This window comes from Aphelocoma coerulescens, chromosome 14, assembly GCF_041296385.1.
Source record: "Aphelocoma coerulescens isolate FSJ_1873_10779 chromosome 14, UR_Acoe_1.0, whole genome shotgun sequence".
Taxonomy (NCBI): domain Eukaryota; kingdom Metazoa; phylum Chordata; class Aves; order Passeriformes; family Corvidae; genus Aphelocoma; species Aphelocoma coerulescens.
In genome coordinates, this window is record NC_091028.1 from 1,130,636 (window position 1) to 1,156,937 (window position 26,302).

Below are 26,302 nucleotides of genomic sequence, written 5' to 3' on the forward strand. Positions count from 1 at the left end.
TCCCACAAAACTCAGCAAGGGAGAGGGCAGGTGAAAGAGCTTGCAGCTGGTGTGAGTGATGGTTTAGCACAGACAACATATCTGAACCACAAAAATGGTGAGTGGAGTTGCTGCTCTGGTGTGATTCAAGGCTCTTTAAGAAGAACAGGAGAGATAAGGAGAACCAGGCAAACTATCCTTGGAAAGATAAACAGAACAATACAAAATGACTTACTGTTGAGTTAGGAAGAACAACTGCTGAGAACAGCAAACATGTTTCTAGACAAAGAACTGCAAACATTTTAAAAGGGAGCCAGAATAAAGAGACCATGAACAACTGGGCAGGCTGTGACCTCCTCTGAACCTGAAGGAGGAGCCTGGCAGAGTTCCCCAGCACATCATCCCCACAGTCCTCATGCTCTGCAAACATCTGCCCAGCACCTTGAGGTCTTGCTAAAGGCAGTGCGTAGCACTGCCTAGGGCTGTATGTAAGTCCAGGACAGTGCCTGACAGCTCAGCTCCTGCTGCCTGGACTGACTGACTTTGGCATCGAGTGGGAGGAATGACTGTTATCCTCCTGCTGTGGAGCTGTGATGTAATTTGATTCCCACAAAATACTGGTGCTGAAATGTGTTTTTGGGTCCTGCAGTTTGGGTACAGATGCTGTTTCTTTGGACTGTCTCCTACTTCTCAATCCTCACCACAGAAGCCCTCAGAGGTAGCAAAGATAAGTAACTGAATGACCTTGTTTTTACATTACAAAAAATACTATTTCTAGCTTCTTGTTTTCTATCATGGCCAATCACACTGCCAGTCTCCCTTTCCCATGGTACGTAATGGGTTTCTTGAGGTTGTCCTGTGCAGGGCCAAGAGCTGGACTTGATGACCCTTGTGGGTCCCTTGCCTGCTCATGATATTCTATGGTTCTGATTTTTCCACCCCTCTGTACCCATCCATTGCCCTTCTGCCCCGTCCTTCACGTCCCTCCTGCAGCCTCCCTGGTGCTGTGATGCCATGAGAGCAGATATGCTGCCAGGGGTAGATGGAGATGGTTCCTGCCGTGCCAACGCTGTCTGTGAGCTGTCTGCCTCCTTTGGCAGTTCCTGGCACGAGTCTCTGCACGTCAGCTCCGTGCATTGCGGTCATGCAGCTGTTTGTGGAGCCAGCTCATGACTGCAGTATTCCATGCATTTCCCTCTGATTGCAGCACCCATGCAGTCGTGGATGGCAGCTGGCAGCAATGTGCCAAGCAGCAATAACACATGAGCTCGTCAGCATTGTCTTGTGGTAGTTGCCCCTGGACACTTCAGAACAGCCTGGCCCTGGAGCCATGTGTTTTCCATGTGGGTCTCCCTCTTCCCTGAGTGGGTTGTACAAGGTGAGCTCGGGAGGTCCCTTGCACCCTCAGGCATTCTATGCAGTAAGAATTCCCTCTGTGCAGGGGAGGATGCTCTGGTACGGAGGTGGCATGGCACCTAGGGTCTGTAAGTGGGGGGTGGTGCTCCCCTGCTGGGGCAGGTAGTCTTGTACTCAGACTCAAAGAGGAGAAGTGCAGCAAGCCTTTTACCAGGAAATGAGCTCAGGGAGCTGGGTACTCAAGTGATAAATTGCTGGAGTGTGTAGATGTGAGTCCTGTAGCCCTGTGTGAGACCCTGCCCGGAAATGAGGAGCACTTTAGAAACAAGACAACAAAGATGTGCCTAGGGTCCATGGAGCACAGTCTCAAGCAACCAAATGTTTGCTTTCCTAATGCTGCTCCTGGGAGCCTCAGCTACGTGAGATGATAGTGTGTCTGTTATTTCAGTCAAGCAGGCTGAAACACCCAGACACTATAAGGTTTTTCTGCAGAACCAACCCGAAAATCTTTTTTGGAGGCTGTGTGTACACCAGTCTGCCATGGCAAAAACTATCCATATATGAAGCTGTTTTGCAGGACAGTTGGAAACAGAGATGCTGAGGTAAGTTGCAGGTTCCCCTCTGATAGCACTGCCCTGGCTGTGGATTCCATGCTTTGCTGGACCACAGAGGTTGGTGGTATTCAGCAGGATCCTTGCACACCCTGCCTCCACCCAAGGCCACTGTTGTAACTTGACCTCAGCTTCAGCATGCCTTCTGCTTCCCTTCCCTGAGGACATGCATGCCTGCAACATCCCCTGCAGTTGCTCTGAAGTAGGGAGGGGAAGCCTGTAACTAGTGGCATAGAGGTTCATCAGGCTGCTCCTTCCCACCCTCCAGATAATTCCACTGAGACTGGCTGGGATGTTTTGGTGCATGGACAAACTTCTGCAGCAAGTGGCAGTGAGGTGAGTGATGCTGGAGGCCTCCTTTGTGATTCCAGGGCAGAGCAGGGTGTGCCTGTCCAACAGAGGCACCCTTGTGGCTGAGCCTGCTACAGGCCAGCTCTCTGAGTATGCACACCTGCAGGTGCATCCCAGCGAGGGGAAGGACAGGATCCTTATGCTTCACAGACCCTTTCTGCTTGTGGCTGAGGACACCCAGGACTGAAATAGAACAGCACAGTTGTGCCATGTGGCACCCCAAGTTCATGCTACGTCAGGACCTGACTCTGCCTGGGACCTCTACCTGCAGGCAGAGGTTTCCCTTGGTTGGAGCAGCTCTGCTCTGTCTCAGATGCAGCTGCCTGTGAGCAGACCCCACCCAGGCCCGTGGCTCCATCAATGCCACCTGCACTGGGGGTGTGTCTGCCTGGAGCTGGGCCTGCCCAAGGGAGCTGGTGTGGGACAAGCACACACAGCCAGGGGTTGTCTGCAGCCCCTGTTCACTGTCCATCCTGACACGGTGCCCTCACTTTTCTTCCCCTGCCTTTCCTTCTTGCCTGCATTGTGATACCCTGACTGCCTTACACCAATGAGACAGCCAGTGTACAGTGGCTGTCCCAGTGTACAGAGTACAGTGTCAAAAGACAAAGATCTAGGGGTGGGGCAAATACTAGGAAGAAATGGCATGGTCCCAAAGCAGAGAGAAGCAAAAAAAGTTACAGAGAAGACAGTGAGGAGCTGCTTCAGAGGAGCCTTCTACTGAGCTCTGAAGCCTGATGCTCCATAGGCCAAGTCCTCAGCCAGTGCAAAGATGTGGGCACTGAACTGCACAGGGACATAGGGAGGTGGCTGTCACAGACCTGCACCCACAGCTGGGGACCTGCACCTCCTGAAAAATGCTCCTGCTGAGCTCCCTGAGACCCTCACGGCACACCTGGCCAGAGCTGGTTGGGGCAGCCACAGAGATCCACCCTGGCATAGGAGCAGGGCCTCAGGAGGGAGCAGCATCCCAGCCACAGTGCTGCTGGCAGTGGAGCCTGCCAGGGAATTACAGATTAATGTGGAACTGATCTGAGATGAAACACTTTGGATCAGGACCACAACCAAAAATATTTCGAGTCAGATCAAACTGATCCAAACAAATCTGTTTGTTTCCTGCTTTCCCAGCAGACAGTCAGTCTTAAAGGTCACAGAGCTGAGAAGTGTGGCTGGGCACAAGTGGATTTTCCTTTAGGAAAATTACAGTGACAGAAAATTCCTGACCAGCTTTGCCCTAAGGGCGAAGAAGGGGGTGATTCACCTCTCCCAGTTTTAGGCCTCTTTGTGAGGAGCTGAGACTGGGAGCACTGGAATGCAGAGTTTGGCATCTCTAGCCAGCACAGAGGTCCCCACTCCCCAGGGGACAAGGCCAGCAGGAGTGATGGCTCGTCTCCTGCATTTTCCTGCATGCTGAGTGGAGGCTGGGACTCCTGAAAGCAGCCCTCCAAACAGCTGACTTTTGGGCAGTGGGAGCCTTTCCAAGCCTTGGGGACTGTGTTGACATGGCGTGAAGGTATGCAGACAGGTTTAGGCAGACAGTGACAAGAACAATCAGACTTACCCCTTCCGACAACTGCTTTTTTGATAACTGCCTGTATTGTTAGCCAGCATCAGCCAGTGACTCAGAGATGGAAATGTGCAGGGGCAGGTTTTGTAACTGTCCCAGCTGCTGGGCTCTCATTCTCTCCCAAAAGCGGGGCCCTGATACTCTCATCCACACCCCTGTGGGCCAGGCTCTGGAGCAGTTGGTGATGGCAGAAGCAGCTTGAGGGCTGCTCTCCTTTGCTGGTGTCTCGCTGTGGGCAGCAACGTTGGAGGAGACGCTCAGAGCTGGAGAGCTGCTGGCTCCCACCTGAGTGCAGGTCCCTCTGATTGAACCCTGGGCTCCCATCTCTGTGCTGTGAACTCACCTCAGCGGCTGGCTGATCCCCGAGGTGATCTCACCCACCAGGTTTTTCTGCAGGTGGGATCACCCCGGGAGGCTGTGCAGCCGTGGGAGCATGCAGTGAGGTGCTGGCTGCTGGTGAGGCACTGCTCCCTGCATGGCTCTCTGCAGCCTGCTGTGTGCTGCTGCCCTCCCTGCATGGCTCTCTGCAGCCCGAGGTGCTGCTACCCTCCCTGCATGGCTCTCTGCAGCCCGAGGTGCTGCTGCTCTCCCTGCATGGCTCTCTGCAGCCCGAGGTGCTGCTGCTCTCCCTGCATGGCTCCCTGCAGCCCGAGGTGCTGCTGCTCTCCCTGCATGGCTCTCTGCAGCCTGAGGTGCTGCTGCCCTCCCTGCATGGCTCTCTGCGGCCCGAGGTGCTGCTGCTCTCCCTGCATGGCTCCCTGCAGCCCGAGGTGCTGCTGCCCTCCCTGCATGGCTCTCTGCAGCCCGAGGTGCTGCTGCCCTCCCTGCATGGCTCTCTGCAGCCTGCTGTGTGCTGTTGCTCTCCCTGCATGGCTCCCTGCAGCCCGAGGTGCTGCTGCCCTCCCTGCATGGCTCCCTGCAGCCCGAGGTGCTGCTGCCCTCCCTGCATGGCTCCCTGCAGCCCGAGGTGCTGCTGCTCTCCCTGCATGGCTCCCTGCAGCCTGCACCAAGTTCCTGTGGGAGCCCAGCTCTTCCAGGCAGGTGTGCTGAGAGAGTGGGCCCAGGACATCCGCTCGGCAGCCAGGGGTGCTGCTGCTGGAGAAGCAGTGCAGAGGCCAGACGTGTGCAAGCAGCTGTGTGCACACAGAGCCGTGTGCAGGAGCACACTGGGGTACTCGGCCTGGGTCCCCCATCTCTGCTGCTATCCTTTGTCTAACTGATGCAGGCTAGCTTCTAAACTAAGAACTTGCCCTTCAAATTTGGCAATGTCACTTTCATTCACAGAGCACTTTTAAGATGCTCAGATGTATTTGGCAACTGTGGTCTATTTTTATTAGTAAAATGATAGCATATGATATCAAAAAGTCTGTTTTCATTGTCCCTGTTGAAAGAGATACCAAATGCAAATCCATTTAGATAAGTGAACTGGATTTATAAACTTCCTTTTGCTGTGCCTATTAAACAGGTGACAAGCCAGGGCCTTGGATTTTCTCTCTTTTTCTGGTTTGAGAGCTGGGTGCTGGGTCAGGAGCAGCAACAGAGAGTGCTCTGGTCCTGCCCACTGCCCAGCCAGGCAGGCAGGCAGAACTGCCTGCCCATGCACTCTCAACCCCACCTTGCCTGGAGCCAGCTGGAAATGGAACAGACTGTTCAGTTCAGGAGTGGATCGGCTGGAGGTGGCTTCTGTGGAGCCCCAGGAGGAGCCCCTGTGCCTTCACTGGGCTCTGCTGTGACACGGCTGCACCAGGAGCTGCCTGCAGACTCCCTGGCAGAGAGCTTGCAGAATGCCCTCACTGGCACTGTGGCTGATATGTCCAGGGCAGCAGAGTCTGGGGCAGAGGAGAGCTGATCCCAAACCTCTGCAGCCCTGGGGACAGAGCTGGACAGAGCTGAGACCACTGAGTCTTACCTTTGGCAGGTCCCTCCCCATCCTGTTTCCCCCCTGACACCCCAGTAGTGCATTATCTGTGGAAGATACCTTTGTTCTGGTGCATGTATTTTTCCTCTCTCTGTTTCTGTGGCTGTTCACTGTGTGCTGTGGAGGGTCTGGCACCTGGCTGTGCACCTGAGGCACCTCTGTGCCCTGCAGAGGGGAACAGTGCCCTCATGGGCAGGTTGTACATGGTGGAGGTGCTGGCCAGGGTGCTCCAAACTTGCCCTGCATGTTCACACTCTTGCTGATCTCCACACCTGACTTGCCTCTTCCTGTCACAATTTTCTCTTCAGGAAAATGCAGAATTTGTGTTCATGGACTGACCCTTGTTAGTGAAACAACCGCAATTCTGCCAACTGCACCTCCCAACCAGCCCTGGCCTGGGACACCTGTCCACATTCCTGACCAATTCCTGCATTTCTTACCCTCACTTCATCCCCTCATAACATCCCAGAGGCCACTCTTCTGGAAGTTCTTCCAGAAAGCTGGCAATCCCTACCACAAACCCCTGATGGATGCAGTTGCCCAGCTGAGTGCTGTGAGAACAAAACCCTGCAGATCTGTAGGTGCAACTCCTCGGTGTTACAGTGGGGATACTGCAACACGTGTATCAAACAAGGAGGCCTGTGGAAAAGAAATAGATGTATACATATGGACGGATTCTTGGTAGATGTTTCAGAGATGTTTATTTCCCCAGCCACATGGCCGGGATCTGCCGAGGAACTGTGACAGTCACGGGACCCGAGGGTCCTTGCCCGTGCAGGGAACACAAAACAACCAACGGGGAACGAGGCTGACCAGGGCCAGGGGAACCCTGTGTCCGTCCTCTCAGGGCCCCTCTCCCAGGGCTCCATGGCAGGGGAAGGACCCCGACACCTCGGGTGCTGTGCATCTGTGCTAGCGCAAGCCCACAAGATGCAGAGCTTGTGCAGCATTAGCAGCATTGAGTCATCATGATCGTCCAGAACATTTATAGTTTTATTTCTAGCATCAAGACTCTTTCTCTCAAAGGATCTGAAATCCTGGGGATACTGCTGCTGTGTGTGCTGGGTATTTTCAATTGGCACTAGGAAGGAGGGTGAAGGAACTCCATCTGACCTGGCCTGATGGAGTGTGAGGTTGTCCAAGGCCAAGATGGGCTCCAAGGATGTAGGGATGGCAGAAGGGGACACAAGGGAGAGAGGGAGTAAACCGCTTTGGTGGCACGTGCGGTGCTGTCGGTTCTGTGCCTGCAGTGGCAGGCTGGGTACTGCTGGGGGGGCAGGCTGCTTTACCTTGGGCCTCATAGCAGGGATGTCCTGGTCCTCAGGGTCCTGAGGGAGCTGAGGGAGCTGAGAGCTGCCCCTTTCCAACATGCTGTGCCCTTGCTGCCTGTCCTGCAGCCAGCCAGGTACATCCACCCGCTGCCAGGGGAGCAGCAGCTGCCCTGGCTGACACTTCCCACAAGGAAGTACAGGCAGAGGGAAGTGATTCAAAGCCACCCAGTGAGTCAGTGGCTGAGCTGGGAGTAAAGCACAAGTCTTCTGCTCAAACCACTCACTCAGCCAGCTTCTCCAGGGAGGTTGGGTGCATTCAAGGGGACTTTGCTTGCTTCAGCAGTTTCCAAAGAATCAGGGCTGCAGATTCTTACCAGCAGATGCTCTGCTCCAAGCTGCACTTGCAAGACCGGTTGCTTAGAAAATGATAATGAGCTGAAGGGGTGAGGCAGCTGCTCCCTGGGGCAGAGCACAAGGATCTGTGCAGGGCAGAGGATGGTGAGGCTGAGACCCACTCCAGCCCTCATGCAGTCACAGGCAGGGTGAGGTGCTCAGAAGTTCCAGTGCAGGGTCTAAGTGAGGGTCTGAGCAGCTTGATGATTTACTGCCCCTTGTATGCCGCCCTCACTGTGTGTGCTTGGCCACGTGGCCGCTGGCAGGGCTGGCTGTGACACAAGGGGATGGCACAGCACTCTTCAACCCAGCAGACCTTCCTGCCTCCTGTGGCCGGAGTTGGACACTTCCGCTCCCATCTCAGGGTGCTTCCCCTCCCCAGCACCCAGAGGTGGGATCAGGCATCTGCCAAGGCATGGCAGCTCTGCTGTCCTCTTCCTCCTGCTCCACTGCCTCACTGGGATTCAGCTTTTGGAGCAGCTTATCTCTGTTTCCAATGTGCAGGCCAAGCCAGGCTGTGCATGTTCCTTGTTTGTGAGTTGTTTCAGCACTGCTCTGTGCCAGCCATGGTGGGAGACATGGCAGCCGAGCCCACAGCCACCACAGGGCTGGACCTTGCTGAAGCTCTGAGCCATGCGGTGGCACAGCCGGCCCAGCTGAAGGTGGCTGTGCTGGCCGGAGGCATCAGCCCTGGAGGAAGGGCTGTTTGTTTACCCTGGGCTCTGGGCATGCTTGCCTGAGTCTGTGGGGTGTGGGCCAAGCTGCAGTGTCTGGTGAGTGACCGAGAGAGGACGGAGTGTGCGAGGCGTGGGAGCTGTGGTGTCTGCAGGCAGAGGAGCTGGTCCACAGCTTTGGCAGTGTCTTGCAGCAGAAGTGGCTCCTGGGTTTGGAAAGGAGGGATGGGGAGAGTCCCAGCTTTCTGTGGTGTAGCTGGATGGCTTGTTTGAGTTTCCAGTGGCTGCTCTGAAGGTTGATCTCATGTTTGCTCTCCGTCCTGCTTCAAACTGGTGGAGCAGTAGTGGGAGCCCAGTGGCTCCTGTTGCTCTGAAGCTAGGATATACCCCACAGCTGCCACTCTTCTGGCTTGTCCCCAGCCCAGTAAGCCCAGCAGCTGTGGCTGTGTGGATGTCCTGCCTGCTCTACTATTCCAGAGCCCACACGGGATAGAGCGGCTGGCTGATGATGCCATTCTCACCCTAACCCTACCCCATCACCTCTCCGTGGCTGTCTGAAATAAACTGGCACATGCTCATTTGTCCTTTTCCCCAGAAAAAGCAAAGCACAGCCCATTGCCTGAGGCTGCAGGGGTTGCTGGGGTGGAGACTCCAGGGAGATTCTGACACTGAGCTGTTCGTCTCCCAGCTGACCGGTCTGTACCTCCTCCTGGCCCGGTCAGGCTGTTACCTGGACCCTGCTGAGGAGGGTGGATGGAGGAGATGCTGCAGTGTGAGGAGCTGTGGAGCTCTTCCGAGGGAACAGAGATCTGTCCTGATGCTGTCACTGTGCTGTAGGGACTCCTTTACCCTGCAGTAACCAGACCACGGTGCTAGCAGGGTCTGCCTGTTGCCTGTGGCTCAGCACCCCAACTGGCCCGCTGGTTCCCTCCAGCAGACATGGATGTGCTCGGTGCTTAGCTGGGGAGATGTGATGGAGCACAAGGACCAGCCTGCTGCTGCTCCTGTACCTAGGGAACTGCTGGGATGGCTGCGGAGCCAGCACGCTTGGGGAGGTGAGGGGATAGATGTCCGTGTCCTCTTTTGCACCTCTTTAACAAGGCAATCCCCGTGTGGGATCCCGTTTTCTCTGGGCTGCACTGCTTCATTCTTTCCTGGCTTTTGGAAGCACAGGGGGTTGCTTACAGCCTTGCCAGGCTGGCAGTGAGCTGGGAGGGCTCCAGCTGGCATGCCATGGCTATCCCCAGGCTCGGCCGCCCTCTGACACAAGAACCCCAGTGGGAAAATTATTCCCACCCAGGCAAGCAGTCAGAAACCAGGGCCAGGCTCTGTTCCTTCACCCTGTGTGCCCAGTGTTGGGATATTGTTGCTGTCACTGCTTGAATTCTACCTTCTTTGAGAGCTGGGGCAGGGAAAGCGGGAGGCTGGAGACATCCCTGTCCTTTGGTGCGTAGTCCACGGTGAGGCAAGGTGTCCCCAGCCTGGCAGTGCAACCCCCAGCCCCACAACCAAGTCCTGTCCATGTTCAAGAGCTGCAGTGAAGAACAGAAGAGCAACCATGGAATCCAGCTGGGTTGGGACATGCCCGCACACCTCTTGGTGTTGGGTCTGGCACCTCCTGCCAGAGGTGCTGCTGTGGTGGGATGGGAAGCAGCAGCCTCCCGGGATGAATTATCACCCTGCAGCTGCTGATGACAGCAAGACAGGCACGGTTATGCTTCCCTGACAATCTCTTTATACCAATTTCATGCCTCAGATCTACCCAAGATCTGCCCTTTTTCTATGGGGAGAATAGCACGCGAGGGGCTCCTCCTCCACCCGCAGACCCTGGCCCACCGCCACCGCCTTCGGAGGCCGTGGCAAAGTCATGCCACACTTTAATTACATCAATTAATTCCTGAATACCAGCCTTACTATGGCATGGGGCAGGGCAGGGGGCCCGGGAGCGAGGAGCACAAATGAGCCGTTGTATTGTCCTCCCGTCTCATCGTCTGCCAGGTCCTGCTGGCCTGCCCCCATGCTCTGAAATGCTTCAGCATCCTCGTGGCCTGCCCCAGGCACTTGGCTCTAGCTCCCCTCCAAACTGGATGCCCAGGATCCTTTCTGAAGACTCCTTGTGCCAGAAGAGAGAGAGCTGGGAGCTGTGGAAGTCAGGGAGGGTCAGGGGCCCAGGGGAACAGACAGTGTTGTGCCCATCCCTGAGGTCACACCAGGAGTGCCATGGTCCATGGATGGGGGACATTTCCCAGGGTGTGAGGTTGTCTCTTGGCTGTGTCCCCATGATGATGCTCAGGACAGCCAGAGGTTACTTTTACCCCATGGCTCCATGAGGTGTTCCTTCACCCCAGTTGATATCAGCTGCAATGCCAGTGGCTGGAGAGCTGTTAGCTCCCATAGAAGTGCCTGGGAAGTTCACATGTGAGCTGGCTCCCATGGCTGTGCTCCCCGCTCCCGTTCCCAGTCCTGTCCCATGCTGAGTCTTGATTTTCCCAGGGGAGCAAAGCCCCTTTGATGCCCCCAGGCTGTGCGACACCTCCAGGGGCATGGAGGATGGCCAAGAAATCCATGCTCATGCCTGGGAGGTGTAGTCCTCAGCCTGCTGTGAGCAGCCTGGGGAACTCAAGGCATTTTGTCTCTCTGGGTTTCTTGCTGTTGGAATGGTGGCATCATGCCAGCTCAGGGGCCCCTGACCAGGAGAAGTGTGCTAATGGGTGCTGGGCAAGGACCGGGGGCTTGATGAAGATGGGGGTACCTAAAAGGTACCTGAATGGTTGAGCTCCTGGGTGCAAACCCTGCAGCCACTGGAGCTGCTTTGCCATGGGGCTTGCGATGTGCCCTGCACAGCCACCTGGGTGCCATCTGCCCTCTCCACCAGGAACCCCAGAGCCTGTATCCAGAAACACTCTAGAAAATACTGGTTTGCCATTGCTATGTTCCTTTCTTGTTAAACATTTGCTGTCAGAAGCATTCCTCTGATGGCTGTCCATCCCTGGGGCCTCCTGCCTGCTCTAGGATAAGCTGGGCAGGGAGAACCCTCAGCCTCGTGTCACTTGGCACCCAGGAGCTCAATTTACTCTCACCCCTTTTCCTTCTCCCTGGAGCTGAGGCCACACTTTGCCCAGGTACCTCTTTCTCTCTGATATTTTATCCCCACGGGTTGGATGGTTTTCAGCAGCAAGCTGGGGCTGTGCTGGGGCAAGATGGGGAAAGCTGCCCACTGGATGTTGGTCCCTGGCCCCAAGCAGGGCAGGGTGGGCAGAGCTGCCCACTGGATGTTGGTCCCTGGCCCCAAGCAGGGCAGGGTGGGCAGAGCTGCCCACTGGATGCTGGTCCCTGGCCCCAAGCAGGGCAGGGTGGGCAGAGCTGCCCACTGGATGCTGGTCCCTGGCCCCAAGCAGGGCAGGGTGGGCAGAGCTGCCCCCTGGATGTTGGTCCCTGGCCCCAAGCAGGGCAGGGTGGGCAGAGCTGCCCCCTGGATGTTGGTCCCTGGCCCCAAGCAGGGCAGGGTGGGCAGAGCTGCCCACTGGGTGCTGTTTTGGCTGCTCTGCCAAGGCAATGGCTGCTGGTGGCCCCACTCCCAGCAGGAATATTTGGAGGAGGCAGTTCCATTCAGCCCATTGTCATACAATCTGCAGGAGCATTTTTGGGAGGGTTTTCACTCATCTGCCAGCATTTCCCAGCCGTGGGTCCTCCCACCCCACCGGGGGCTCAGCCTGTGTTACCCCCCTGGCAGCCCTGTGGTGCTGCTGTGCTCATGTGCCGGCCCTGCTCAAAGAGCAAGATGGCAAATGATTAACGGGTGTGGGAAAGTCAAATGGCCTTTGCATGGATTGCCTGCAGCTGGAACAGAGAAGAGGGAGAGAAAGAAAGGAAAAAGGGGGAGGAAAAAGAAAAGGAAAAAAGGGAAATGGGAAGGGGGAAAGAAAAGAAGAAAAAGGAAAAGGAAAAGAAAAGGAAAAATGAAACATAATAATAATTAAAATAAGAAGAGGAGAAAAAAGGAAAAGAGAAAGAAAAAACCAAAGGGAAAGAAAAGAAGAACATAAAAAAAAGGAAAAATGCAACAGTGATCAAAGTACCAAAGGAAACAGTCCTGGCCTGTATGGTGCTTCTGGCTGGGAGCACTTCCCAATGAGAAGGTGTGCCTGCAGGGCTGTCTGGAGGGGAAAGCCAGGCTGCACTCCTGCCTTTACATCCAGGCTTCTGCATGGGTGAAGACTTTGGGATCAGAAACGGTCAGAGGGTGGGACATCTCTCCTGTGGGGAAAAACTGAGAGGTTTGGTGTTGTTCAGCCTGGAGAACAGAAGGCTCTGGAGAAACCGTAGGGTCCCTTCCAGTGCGTAAAGGAGACTTGCAAGAAAGATAGGACAAACCTTTTAGCAGGGTCTGTGGTGATGGGACAAGGCGGGATGGCTTTAAATAAAAAGTGGGGAGATTTAGATTAGATGTTAGGAAGAATTTTTTACAATGACAGTGGTGAGGCCCTGGCACAGGTTTCCCAGAGAAGCCCCATCCCTGGAAGTGCCCAAGGCCAGGTTGGACAGGGCTTGGAGCAATCTGGGATAGTGGAAGGTGTCCCAGCTCATTGAAGAATTTTGGACTGGTTGACCTTTCAAGGTCCCTTCCCACCCAAACCAGTCTGTGATTCTATGATTATATTTGCAGGGAGGTGGTGGGGTACTGCTGTTTGGGGGAGGGCAGTGGTGCCATCTCTGTGCCTGGGGTACAGAGGGGCTTCAGCCTCTCTCGTGGATTCCCAGCCCAGCTTCCCACAGAGCGCTGCCTGTGACCGCAGCGATGCTGGGCACCACCTGGCCCAGAAAGGCACTGCAGAGCCAGCCCTGCTGGCACCGCACCGGGCCACCCGGGTGGCTGGGCATGGGACCTGCTCTCCTCCAGCTACCTGGGCTCCCCCAGACACCAAGGTGGTGCTCTGGAGATGAATAGAACGGTCCCTGAGCTGCCCTCCTGGGGCAATGGAAGCTGCCTGCAGAGGGGCAGTGTGTGTGAGCTCACACGGGTGTGCAGGGGCAGTGTGTGTGAGCTCACACAGGGCTGTCAGAGGGGCAGTGTGTGTGAGCTCAGGGTGTGCAGGGGCAGTGTGTGTGAGCTCAGGGTGTGCAGAGGGGCAGTGTGTGTGAGCTCACACGGGTGTGCAGGGGCAGTGTGTGTGAGCTCACACGGAGTGTGCAGGGGCAGTGTGTGTGAGCTCACACGGGGTGTGCAGGGGCAGTGTGTGTGAGCTCACATGGGGTGTCAGAGGGGCAGTGTGTGTGAGCTCACACGGGTGTGCAGGGACAGTGTGTGTGAGCTCACACGGGGCTGTCAGAGGGGCAGTGTGTGTGAGCTCACACGGGTGTGCAGGGGCAGTGTGTGTGAGCTCACACGGAGTGTGCAGGGGCAGTGTGTGTGAGCTCAGGGTGTGCAGGGGCAGTGTGTGTGAGCTCACACGGAGTGTGCAGGGGCAGTGTGTGAGCTCACACAGGGCTGTCAGAGGGGCAGTGTGTGTGAGCTCACACGGGGTGTCAGAGGGGCAGTGTGTGTGAGCTCAGGGTGTGCAGGGGCAGTGTGTGTGAGCTCACATGGGGTGTCAGAGGGGCAGTGTGTGTGAGCTCAGGGTGTGCAGGGGCAGTGTGTGAGCTCACACAGGGCTGTCAGAGGGGCAGTGTGTGTGAGCTCACACGGGGTGTCAGAGGGGCAGTGTGTGTGAGCTCACACGGAGTGTGCAGGGGCAGTGTGTGAGCTCACACAGGGCTGTCAGAGGGGCAGTGTGTGTGAGCCTGCATGCTGTGTATGTGAGTGGCAGTGCATGCACCTCCACAAATGTGTCTGGGTATGCAGCATGTGGGCTGGTGTGTAAATGGGGCATGTGGGATCCTACTCACAGATGACAGGAAAGGCTGGGTGTGAGCTTGCACATGTGTGTGCAGGTTTGCTACTCCTGGTGAGACTGGACCAAATGGAGCCCCAGGGCCTGAAATAAGAAGAGAGGATAATTTTTGCAGTGAAAGCATTCCCTTCACAGCAGAGGGTTGGAAAACAAATGGCTCTTCCAAAACAAATGGGGTTCGTCGGCCCCAGCACCGGAGAGAGCTGCCAAGAGGCTGCTGGGTGGGAAAGGCCATGTAAACATTGGTTTAATCCCTCTGTCCTCCTGCTGCCTGCAGGGATGCTCTAGCAACATCCCTGCCTCTTGCACCCCAAGATGCTGCAAGGCCCCAGGGAGCAGTTTGGGAGCTGCTCCTCTCTCAGGTTGTCCCTGGCTCCCCCAGGCCTGCCTGCCCAGTGGCTGAGGTTCCTGGGAGGTTTTCATCCTGTCAGGGCTCACATTCCCTTTGCTGTAGGCATGGGGTGTTTTTGCATCCAAGAGCAAACAGGAGGCTACACCCAGGGCTTCTCAAAGATGTGCAGACAGACAGTGAGAGGCAGCAGCAGGAGCAGCAATAAGGGAAATTCCCCATAAACACATGGACAAATCATGAGGCCACTGTGAGTGTTCTCAAATACTGCAGGAGGGGCCTGGAGAGGACTGTCCTTGGAGATACTCAGATGGAGCGGGGTGGCAATCTATCCTTAGAGATACTTGATGGGAGCAGCCCAGGAGCAGCCTGCTTGGAGCTGGCCCAAGTGGGAGCAGACTGTTTCATGAAGCTCCACCATCCACACTTGTACTTGTTTGAAAACAAACTAGTGGGAGGCACCAAGTCAGAATAACAATTTAATGGGGAAATAGAAGAAGAAAAAAAAAAAAAAAAACAAATGAAGGCAGAAAACACTGGTTCAAAGTGACAGAGTCAGCACACAGCCTGACACCCTGTTAGTCAGGGGGCGGTAGCAGTCCCATAAGATGGTGGCTGCAGTCCTCCTGAAGTGGTGGATGTGGTTGTGTTGAAGCAGTGATCCTGTAGAAAGGGGCTGCTCTTCCTCGGAAGGTCCAGTGGTGGCTATGTAGCTCCTGTCCTCTGGAAATCCAGTGGAAAGGGTGTCTGTGGTGTTGGGAATCTCAGATTATATCCAGGATGGAATGCTTGGTTCCTCCCTCTGGGTGGAGCATCTCACAATGGGATGATGAGTCATGAGGCCGGGCATTGATGGGCTCATTAACAGAAAGACAGTCCGGAGGGAGAAGGCAAGGAAACACTGCCCCACCTGGTTTTGACAGCTCATGAGGATGGCAATAGAATACACTGCAACCCAGGACAACACTGTTCTGGGGAGAGGGTTCCTCCTGGAGTGGGGGCTTGAAAGTGGGAGCCCCATGCTCACAACCCAAGCAGAGTAGCATGGGAACTCTTGCCACCCCTTCTGTCCCCTGCAAAAGCCGTGAGTCCAGGTGCTGCATCCTCATGTCCCAGGGCTGTGAATGAGTCTGCATGATAGCCTGGATCTGTACTTGGCTCCCATGACCTAGAGACCACTCTGCCTCATCCTCCTCATCTTTGTCCTCCTCTTCCTCCAGCATGTTGCTCCATGAAGGTCCTTTGGCATAGCTGCCTGCTATGCACTATGATGTCTGATTCAACCTGAACCAGTGTCTTGCTCACCAGAACCGCTGAAAAGACCTGGGACAAGGTTCAGCAGCATCTGGCAAATGTAGAATCTGCTCAAAAAATGTTTATGGAAGAGGAAAAAAACAGCAAAACTTTGAAAGAGAGAAGACAGGCAGCAACCCTGTGAGACCCTTGCCTCAGGAGCGGGAAGCAGGAAACATAAGGAGCCATTTATTTTAAGTAAACTATAAATATCGGACTACAACAAATTCATGTAAGAAAAGAAAAGTTGGTCTGAATCCAAAGATTTACAAAAGGTCTTGAGCAAACATGTGTGATTGAGTCTGGCAATGTGGTGTGTGCGTGTGTGTGCCGGTGTGTGTGCTAATCAAGGGCTGCAGCACTAGATATGGCATCATCCCCCAAATTAAAAACAGAGCAAATTCAAAATTGAGACAAAAGTGTGTTGGAGTCTCATGGCTGATGATAAGATCGGTGGGTGGGAAGTGAGAGTGGAGCACGTCCCTCTGAAAATGCCTGCTCCAGTTGGGAGCAGCTCTGTGCTGCCGTGCCATGCTGCTGCCAGTGGAGAGCGTCCTGAATACGTGGGGATGTGAAACTGGGGGACCTGTAGCTGCTCTGGACAGGCTATGGGGGATGCACAGGTGCCACTGGTGCCTGTCCTTCACTGGTGCTTCCTGCCAGGACTGTGGTGTGGGCTGTCAGGTTGGCTCTGGGTTTGTACCACCACTGCCAACCTCCTTTCCAAGTCCCTGTGAACTCTTACAAGCTGGGATGCAGCCACATCCTCATGGGAACACTGAGTTATCCCCAGCTCCATCAGCTGCCTCCCTGGAATGTCTTGGAGGAGAAAGTGTCATGAACAATGTCTGGTGGATGCAGCTGCACCGTGGTCTGCTGCAGCATGGGCAGGGCAGCCCTGCTTGGGAGGGATTTGGGCAGAGCTTGTTCATCACCATAGAATCACAGGATAGTTTGTGTTGGAAAGGACCTTAAAGCCCATCCCATCCCACTCCTGCCATGGGCAGGGACACCTTCCAGTAGCCCAGACTGCTCCAAGCCCCGTCCAACCTGGCCTTGGACACTGCCAGGGATCCAGGGGCAGCCACAGCTTCTCTGGGCACCCTGTGCCAGGGCCTGCCCACCCTCCCAGGGAACAATTCCTTCCCAATATCCCATCCATCCCTGCCCTCTGGCAGTGGGAAGCCGTTCCCTTTTGTCCTATCACTGCACACCCTTGCTAGAAGTCCCTCTCCATCTCTCTTGTAGGCCTTTAGGTACTGACAGGCCCCGTTTAGGTACAGGAGGGCCTCACTTAGGACTGATGTTTACAGGGTCACAAGATGATTGGCTTTAGTCACCAGTAAGTTTCCATCCTGGCCAGTACCCGAGTTGGAAGCTACAGGATGTTTTTTCCAGTAACAATGGTACTGTTCCAGTTGGGCTGCGACTCATTTTTTCCAAAGATCTTGTAACAATGGTACCAATTCACTTGGGCTGTGATTCAGGTAAATGATTTACCAAGGCTAACAACAATTACTGCTTATCCTTTGTTCCCCATCTTGGTTGGGCAGCTGATGTTCCTGTTACAGGCAGGATCATTCCCTCCTGTACCATGCAAGAGCTCCTGTACAGTCAGGGGACGCTTCACTGCCCAACTACAGTGAGGGTTTATCAGGAACTTCTGACACTGTAGAGCTGGCCTGAGGAGGGGTGGGGGCAGGATGCACCACCACAAGACCCATCCCAGGGAAATGTCACAAAGCCAGCCTTTCTAGCCCCAAACTAGCAGGCTTGGTGAGCAGCTCTTCTGTTGCAGATCTTCAGCTTTTTGCAGCAGTCTTGGAGTTTGCTTGCACTCAATGAGCACTAGTAACTCCTTGCTCATACTTGGGCAGCTTTTGGTTGATCTGCCCCAGCTTTGCTTGGATGTGAGCCCTGCTTTAACCTCAGGCAGAGAATAAATCTGATGGGCATGAGGTGCTGGCCCCTGCTGTGCTGCCAGGCTGATGACAGTGAACATACTGCTCTGCAAATGGCATCTGCTTTGTGTGACTGCTCTTATCACAGCCAGCTGACATGTTCTGCCCTTTTCTTTCTGCCTGTGTGAAGTATCGCCCCGGTCCCCACGGACCAGCCTGGCTTTCACCCATGAGCTGCCGCGCCGCGGTGCTGCTGCCCGGGGCACCTCTGTCCTCTCTGCCTGCTGCAGCTGATGCTTCAGGCACTGGGGGATGCCATCAGCGTGCCCAGGCCCAGGCTGGGCTGCAAGCGGCCACGCAGCACCCAGCACACCCACACCCCACAGGACAGCCGTGCTGGCACCCTGGCTGCAGCCACTCACTGCTCCTGGCTGCCGTCCTGGCCAGGGCTTGTGAGGCCGTGTGCTGCTGCCGTGGGGCTGCTGCTGCCGTGGGGCTGCTCCCGCTGCACGGGACTGGCTGTGCAGGGGCTGTGCCAGGGTGGGTGCCCCTTGGTGGGTGGCTGGTTGCTGGATCTCAGTGGGGTCTTGGGGTCCTTGTCCCACTGTGCTGGGGGTCCAACACCTCCTGCACCACCATGCTGGCTCTGCCCTCTTCTTGCTGGTCTAAGAGTACAGGTGGAGCTGGGCTTGAGAGGACCAAGGTGTCAGCTGGTGTGCCACACCACACCATGCCACCACTTCTCACCCCGTGCTGCCCACAGGAGGCTGCAGAGAGAGGTTTGACCTCCCGTGCTGCCTGTTTGATCCTTCAGGAACCTTGCAGGACTGTGGCATGCTCGGAGCCAGATGTGTCTGCAGGATTACAAACAACCCGAGTAACAGATTACTGTGTCACCACTCGTTTGCTCTGTCTGCCACCAGCATTGTGTGACATCTCTGTGGTCACTGTGGCATCCTTCAGCTGCCATCACTTGTCACCATCAGTCACACACACTACCCTCAGACTTGGCCATTAGGCAGATTAGCCATAATTAGTACTGCCCGTCATCACTAATCACTATCTTCATTGTCAGTGTCAGCACCACCCAACGCCTACTATTCCCATTTATTAGGAGTGTGGTGGATTCTCCGGCGCGTGGCATCTCTGATCCAAGATGAGATATCTTCTTTGAAAGGCATGGCTTGGCTTCAACATGTGCTGGAGACCCGTGTCCTGGAGACCCTCATCCCTGAGCAAGTTCTTCCAGTGCTCCCGAGGCACTGAGCAGGTTTGTCTCTTCTTGGCTTTGGAAGCACCTGCTACCAGTCCCTTCTGTGGGTGGTGGGATGCTGCTGCCTCTGCGGTGAAATGAGACCCAGGTTGTGCTGAGTGCTGGGGTGCCTGGGTGAGCTGAGGGGATGCTCAGACAGCCAGGCTGCTCTGGTGCATCTCAGGTGGGGATCTCAGGGATTGAAGGGAGGAGGACATAGTTGCAGACCAGTCCCTCTCTGTAGTCCCATCCCTCTCTACTCCCACAGGATTTTTGGGGCAGGAGCAGACAGGTGTCTGTGGACAGGCAGGGTGGAGGCCATGAGCAGGCTCTTGGGCAGAGCAGACACCCAGGGTTGGTGTCCTGCTCTGAAATGTGCTGAGTGGGAGCCCAAAACAGGGTGGATGCAGTGCAGAAGGATGTTCTTCCCTCTGGGCTGGCGTGCTGTGTCCTGCCCCACTGTGTCCCTCTGTGCTGTGCCCTGCCCCGTGTCCCCTGATGCCGTGTCCCTCACATCCACCACAGCTGCTGTGCCAACAGGGATGCCTGCAGCACTTGTCTGGCACATGGCTGGTCCCAGCAGGGAGAGACCAGCTGCTGCGTGTTTAGGAGAGACCCAGAAAATATTGGGGCGGGCTACAGGGAAGGTCAAACAAACCATTTATTTTCAGGCAGAACAGTCAGATGTGAACGTCTCTGTTTAAGAATCACATCCAGATGCTGAAATTAAACATCTGGGCTTCACCTCTGTGTTTTGTCTGCAGCCCCCAAGCGTGGTGCAGCCTTTGGAACCATCTGCTGAGGAGTTATCACCTCGTTCATCAGCCGCCCCTCACCCTCTAATGTGCTGGGAAGGGCTGGGAAGAGTCATGATTGCAGAGCCCTGCTGCTGGTCACGCTCTGCCTGCCCCCTGCTCCACCCCACAGGCTGCTCTGCAGCTGCCACTGGTGCGATGTGTCTGAGGACCTCAGCTCCACAGGCCTTTGGCCCTTTCCCTGGGCAGCAATGTGGGAGCGTGTTCAGTAAAACTTGGAAGAAGTCCTTTCATGTCTTGGATGAGATGAGGACTTTTCCCTCTCCAAGAAGGGCTGAGGGGCAGACAGAGGGTTTGCACAGCCCCTGGGAGTCAGACGGGCAGCGCTGAGCTGCCAGCCCTGTGCCCTCGGGGCATCAGTCCTTTGGCAGAGGTTTGTGTGCTGGGCATCTGCAACCCAGGCAGCTCGTATCCTGCTGCACAACTCGGCTGGCACAAACAAATCCCTCAGTAGGAGGAGGTCCTGAAACCCTGCGTGCAGCCTATGCTGGAACAAAGCTGGCAGCGGGGCCAGAGTGCAGGGTGGCATGGGGAACGTGGCCAGGGTAAACCTCCCCCAACTCAGCTCCAGCTGTTTCTTCTGGGCTGGAGGGTGTGACGCTGGTGGGTACAGCCCATTGCCAGTGAGGCAGGTCTCAGCAGGGCTATGTCATGAGCAGAAGCCAGAGGCTCTGAGGATGGCTCCAGGGAGCTGTTTGCCCTGGTGCTGTAGCTGCTGAGTCCTCTCCATTTGTCAGGGCCCTGGTGAAGGTGGTTTTGAGAGAGGGTCCAGGGCTTGCAGCCCCCATGATATTTGATCTGGCAAGGTTCAGGCTTGTTTCCTGCATGAAGAGCTGCTGGCTTGCTCAACCAGGGCCTTTGCTGGCCTTGGGTGATCTAACCCATGCAGTGGTGCTAGCGATGGACGGGATCTGCATGGTGGTATTTGAATAGTCCTTATCATAGAATCATGGAATCATGGAATCATGGAATCATGGAATCATGGAGCAGGCTGAATTGGAAGGGACCCATCAGGATCACTGAGTCCAACTCCAGGCCCTATGCAGGACACCCCAACAATCCCACCCCGTGCCTGAGAGCATTGTCCAAACACTCCTTGAACTCAGACAGGTTTGGAGCTGTGACCACTTCCCTGGGAGTCTGTTCCAGTGCCTGACCACCCTCTGGGTGAAAAACCTTTTCCTGATATCCAGCCTAAACCTCCCCTCAGATCCAGACATTTCCTTGAGTCCTGTCATGGGTCACCAGAGTGAAGGGATCGGAGCTGCCCCTGCGCTGCCTCTCGGGAGGATGTTGAAGAGCTCAAGGAGGTCTCCCCTCAGTTCTCCTCTTCTCCAGGCTGAACACACCAAGTGCCCTCAGCTGCTCCTCATATGGCACCTCCAGAGCCTTCCCCATCCCTGTGACCTCCTCTGGATGCTCTCCAATGGTTTAATGTCTTTTTTATACTGCACACAGGACTTGAGGTGAGGCCACCCCAGTGCAGAGCAGAGTGGGACAATCCCCTCCCTGGCCTGCCCAGCAATGCTGGGCCTGGTGCCCCCAGGACAGGGATGCCCCTCCTGGCTCCAGGGCACTGCTGACCCAGATCCAACTGGCCATCAACCAGGACCCCCAGGTCCCTTCCTGCAGCTTCTCTCCAGCCTCTCCTTCTGGGTCCATATACACAACCAGGACTGCTCTGTCTCAGGTGCAGAATCTGGCACTTGCCTTTGTTAAATTCCACACAGTTGGTGTTTGCCCGTCTCTCATTTGTCAAGGGCCTCTCTGCCCTTGAGGGAGTCAACAGCTCCTCTCAATTTAGTGTTGTTGGCAAACTTCCTTAATATTTCTTTAAGTCCTGCATCCAAGCCATTAATGAAGATGTGGAAGAGAACTGGGTTGAGGATGGAGCCCTGCAGAACCCCACTAGTGACTGGACACAAGTCTGATGTCACCCCACTCCCTGTCCCTCTTTGTGCCTGACCCGTGAGGCAGCTGTGGGCTGGACAGTTTGTCGAGAAGGATCCTGGCAGAGACTGTATCAAAAGCTCTGCTGAGGTCCAAAAAGATCACATCTAGTGGCTTTCCTGGATCAAGCAGTTGGGTTACCCTGCTTTAGAAGGAAATCAGGTTCGACAAGCAGGACTTCCTAATCATGAAGCTGTGCTGGCTGTGACTGATGCCAGCATTGTCCTCCAGGTGGTTTTCAATACTCCCCAGAAGAACATTTTCCAGGATTTTCCAGGGCACTGAAACAAGGCTGACAGGCATGTATTTTCCAGGGTCCTCCCTCAGTGGCACGAGGGAAATACTCGTTTCATTATGTAACCTCTGGGAGCTCAATAAGAAGGTATATTTTGCTCAGGGGACAACAACCCCATGGCTTCACTCCTGGGGTGGGATGGGAATCATCACTGTCCCAACAAAACCAAGACCTGGCTCTTGTGACTCGGCCAACCCAACCAGCTCATTCCTGCCTGTGTTGCTGTGGATGTCACTGTGGCTCTGGCTTGCTCTTCCTCTGCTCTTCCAGGAAGACCCCCCAAATCTCCAGCAGGCCTGGAGGCAGGGGATTCTGGAAGTCTCACTCAAGTCTATTTACTACCCAATTTCCAGGCTAGCACTGCAGGCTTTAGCTACAACAGGGAGTCTGAGAAGGACAACAATCTTACCATGGGGACAGTCCTGCCTCCCCACAGTTCTTTCACTTGCAGAAACCCAAGGCACGTTACATCTTATAGCCTTGTACCAAGGACTCACCATCTCTGGGACTGGCCATCAGCTTGGGAATGTCAACCTTTCTCTTTCTGGTGGTTAACCACAACTGCTTATTGGGGTAGATGGGGTTTGGAAGGAGAGCTAGAAAAACACAGCACAAAATCCTCCTTGGTTCTATAAAATCTTCAAAATACAGATTATAGTTTGAATTTCCCAAGTGACCTTTCTGCTTCAGAAGGGACTAGATGTCAAAAAGGTTGTTTGGTTGGCATCTCTCACTGCAGAGCTTTATGGTCCCCAGCACTCCTCTGTGGTCTGCCCTGCTGCAGCAGAGATGGGGCTCGGTGCCGCCGCCTGAGGCCATGGCCATGGGGAATGGCCACAAACCTGGATGGGAAGGGCAACTTCATGCTTGCTGCCCCCTCAGAGTGTCAGGTGCATAAAGATCAAAGAGCTTCCCCTCATTTTGCTTCATTGTTCTGCTGTGAAACTCTGTAAATGTCCTGGCAGCCTTGGAGCACCTTCACTGTGCAAATCTGATCCAAGATAACAAAAGAAAAGCTTTGGTTCCTTCCAGCTGTTCCAAGAGGAAGGGAGTCTGACCATGAGCTGAAGCAGCAGAGCCCAGGGTGTTGGAGTGGTCTCTGGTCCCAGGTCCTCTGCTCTGGACTGGGATGGCCACTGGCTCTGGTATGCTGGACATGAATCCCTGTTCTTGTTTCCCCATGGCTGGTTCCCTGTGCAGGCAGCTCTGCTCAGGGTGTGTCAGCCATGGGTAATAAGCCAAGCTGACCTTGTTGGGCCTGCTCTCAGAGTTCTTCATCTTCATTCTTTTCTTCTTTTCTTTTCTTTTCTTTTCTTTTCTTTTCTTTTCTTTTCTTTTCTTTTCTTTTCTTTTCTTTTCTTTTCTTTTCTTTTCTTTTCTTTTCTTTTCTTTTCTTTTCTTTTCTTTTCTTTTCTTTTCTTTTCTTTTCTTTTCTTTTCTTTTCTTTTCTTTTCTTTTCCTTTATTCTTTTCTTTATTCTTTTCTCTCCTGAACACGTTTTTAGCCCTGAGACTTCATGCCCCAGCTGCATGGAGAGGAGCTGCAGCTGCGTGTGAAAACGGGGCCAACTCTTGCCTCCCTCTGTGGGGTGCTGGGGGTCAGGAGTCAGCACCACGGGCTGATCCTCATCAATCTGCTCCATCCACTGTCACTGCCAAGAGCTGCCTGTGCCCCACAGCAGGGCAGGGTGTGGCTGAGTGCAGCAGCACGGTGGCCACAGGGGTGGCCACACAGGGTCATCCCAGCTCTGCCACTGGCACTCCTGGCCTCTCACATGCAGCACGACTGGGTCTCGAAGAGTGTGCCCTGACATCGTATTTCTGGCAACATGTTCAGGCAGAGACACATTTGGAGATGATTAATTAGCAGAAAGGAAACAGGTCTAGAAATGAGGACCAGCTGCCAGCTGAAACAGGGAGCAGTGGTAAGTTTATTGCAAAGGCCAAAGGCTGTGAGCAGCAGCTTTGGAGGGTTTTGGGGATTCCTTGTAGCTAATTGCCATGTGACAAACCCTTCTTGTCTCTGCAAGCAGCCCCTGCGGGACAGAGACCAGCTTGTGGTGGTCTGTGGTGCCTCAGCTACAGCTTTGATTCAGAGTTAACCAACAGACAGGCTTGTTTTACACAAGAGAGAAATGTTGGTGTCTTGGTGGCTGTTGAAGGCAGTGATTTGGATGTCCCTAAGTAGCTGACTGCTCCTGGGAAGGTCTCACATGAATTCTTCTGTGATCTGGCAGGGCTGGACACACAGCTCCAGTCCTTTTGGTGCAACCTTGTGGGGTGCCTCTAGGTGCACCCCTGGGAGCTGCCAGCAAAATTATTCTTTTCTTGCCTTTTTCTATCATTCTTTCTGAATGTAAGACCCAACAAACTAGGAGATGGGGCACAGGGAGGGATATGGGGCGAGGCAGACCCTGAATGAGAGCACCCTTGCTGAAGACTCCTGCCTTGTACTGTCTATTGGGGCTCAAGTTCAGGGTTGACTTCCAGGCAGGTATTTTGGGGGCTCTTCTCTGTAAAAAATTATCCTTCCCTTGAGTATCTTCATTAAATACAGCCCTGTTGCCTCCATATTTTTTTCTGAGGTCACAATCTTCAGGATGTCCCAAACGTGCATGATTGTCCTTTGTTCCCTACCTTGTGCACCCCATGATTCCCACGTCTCCACCTCCTTGGTGGCTCAGCAAGGGCTGGTGGGGATGGCACCAGTGTTCAGTGCCAGTGGTGCCAGGCTGGGAGAGGGGACCGTGCTGTGGGCTTGTGCCTCATGGAACTCCCAGGAGCCCTGGTTGCCACCCAGACATATCCACATACATACGTGAGGCATCTTCTGCATGGGTGGCTTGGACCTCCTGGAGAAGCCCTGGGAGAAAAGTGGCTGAAAATCAGGAGTTTCACCCTTGTGGAAATTGTGGTATTTCAGAATTTGCACCTGTCCTCAAGAGGGAGGAGAAATGAACTTTTCCAAATCTTCCCTGGGCTGGAAGAAAGAAAGAAAGAAAAGAAAGAAAGAAAGAAAAGAAAGGAAAGAAAGAAAGAAAAGAAAGGAAAGAAAGGAAGAAAGAAAGAAAGAAAGAAAGAAAAAGAAAGAAAGAAAGAAAGAAAGAAAAAGAAAGAAAGAAAGAAAGAAAGAAAGAAAGAAAGAAAGAAAGAAAGAAAGAAAGAAAGAAAGAAAGAAAAGAAAGAAAAGAAAGAAAGAAAAAAGGGCAGCAATGCTCAGCTCTGTAAACCTCATTTACAGTTCCCACACACTGGCCTGTGCCCTCTGGAGCTGGTGGGGCATCACTCTTCTCCCTGGACCAGGCTTCACAGGAGGTTTCATGTCAAGCTGATGTCAAACTGCTCAGGTTTGGCTAAACAAGCCTGAGGCTTGGTCTTTGGGAGAAAACCAGAACTGTCCTGGAGGAAAGACATTCCTTTTGCAGAGGCCATGTGTTCCACCAGAAAACTGCTGATCACCAGTGCTGTAGGCAAGTGAGGCTTGGCTGAACAAGAAGAGCAGAATATCCCAAAAGGAGGGACAAGCAACCCTGCACAGGGCTGGGCACCTCTGCCCAGCCGGGGGGTCCCTGCTCTGAGCTCGTGGGCAGAGCAGTGTGGAGTTCAGCCACCTGTGGCTGGGTGGGAAGGACCACCTGAAGGTTGCTGATGGAGGTAACCAGGGTCCATGGTGGACACATGGAGTATCTTTCTCCTGCCACATTCCCCAGAACAAATGCTTAGAAGTAGATGTCTGTGGGTAAGTCAGTATTTCACTGGCTGGAAGACAGGAGCTCCCAGTCCTTCACCTCATTGTGGGGTCTCACCAGGAGCCACTGCTGAGGCTCCCCATCCCCACAGGGCAGTGGGATGCCAAGCTGGAAGGGCACGCAGAGGGACAGATGGGCAGGTGGGAGAGATCTGCACCATGGCCGGGTCTATCTTTTCTTTATGAGAGGAACAAGAATAATGAAATGCCTCATTCCTTTATTTCCCTTGGGACTGGCTGTCCCCACAGGCTCCTGCCCTGGCTTGGGCTGTTGGTAGGGCCAATCTGTGCAGCAGATGATCTCCTCCTTGAGGCTGGAAAGAAGTAACCCTTGTCTGTGGAAGAACATGAATTAATATCACAGGAGCTGATGTTACCTGCGGCAAGGCCTGACAGCACCTAAGGTGAACCAGCAGCTCCCAGGCCCAGAGCTGCCCACAAACACCCCCAGCACCCTGCTTAAGGCTAATCATGACTCGTTTTTTGGAGACGTTTGGCCAGGGAAGTTGCTGATGGGGTAGGTGATGGCTGCCTCACTTTGGGGGACATGGATCCTGCAGTCTCAGGTACCCTTGAGGGTGAGCATGCCTGACCCAGGAGGTTTGGCTGCTGTTCTTGTGGGACACCTGCTCTGGTTGCAGTGGGGCATTGCAAGAGATGCCCACATGGGGCTGGGATGGTGGTGTAGG

At 54.5% G+C, this 26,302-nt stretch overlaps 1 long non-coding RNA gene across 1 annotated transcript in view; it reads left to right on the plus strand.

Moving 5' to 3' along the window:
- LOC138118970 (uncharacterized) overlaps window positions 1-26,302 on the plus strand; it is a 47,082-nt gene that overhangs the window by 15,569 nt on the left and 5,211 nt on the right. The window contains exon 2 of the long non-coding RNA XR_011155341.1: window positions 18,669-18,824. This is a non-coding gene — a long non-coding RNA (uncharacterized lncRNA). The remainder of the gene's footprint in view (window positions 1-18,668; window positions 18,825-26,302) is intronic.